The sequence below is a fragment of the Myotis davidii genome, unplaced genomic scaffold, assembly GCF_000327345.1.
Source record: "Myotis davidii unplaced genomic scaffold, ASM32734v1 scaffold875, whole genome shotgun sequence".
NCBI lineage: Eukaryota > Metazoa > Chordata > Mammalia > Chiroptera > Vespertilionidae > Myotis > Myotis davidii.
Window position 1 is genome coordinate 1367151 of NW_006286244.1, and position 677 is coordinate 1367827.

Sequence of the window (677 nt, forward strand, 5' to 3'; positions counted from 1 at the left end):
ACCCTGTGCCTTGGCTGCGGGCCGGAGCCGGGCGCCAGCGCCCACCCGCTCCAGGCCGGGGCCGCACCCCGGGAGGATGAGGCCCGATACCCACTCGCCGGGCGCGGGTGAGGGCGGAGGGAGCTGGTGGGAAGGGCCGCGATGCCCGGTCCCGGGAGGAACGGCTCCGCACGTTCCAGACTCAGCACGGAGCGCCCTTCGCCTGCTGGGAGCCGAGCCCGGGAGTCCAGGCCAGGCTGCCCCCAGGCTCTGGCGCTCGGTTGGGAGGAATTTGCTTTGGGGACGTTGAGACAAAACCTTTCATGCGCCCGGGCGCACGCTAAGCCGGGAGGAGCGGCCGGCAGGGGGATGGATCTGCAGACTTTGGAGACATCATGCAAAGGCCGATTGATTGTCTCGTCTCCTCTCTAAGACCAGGAGCGCGTGGCTCCGGGGTCCAGGCGCAGGGCGTGCGGCGTGGGGCTGATCCATGAGTGGGTGGGGCCTGTCCCTCGGTCCCCTTCCTGCTCCTGCCCTACCTGGGCGGTGGCTACACCTGTCGCTCTCCGGCTGGGGCCCTGGTTGCCACGGAGGGAAGCGAGGCTTCTCTGGGCGCTGTCCGCTGCGGTGGCCGAGGGTGCCCCCGCTCAGGGCTTATATAGCCCGTGGGCGCTCCCCTCCCTCCCCCGTGCCGCCCT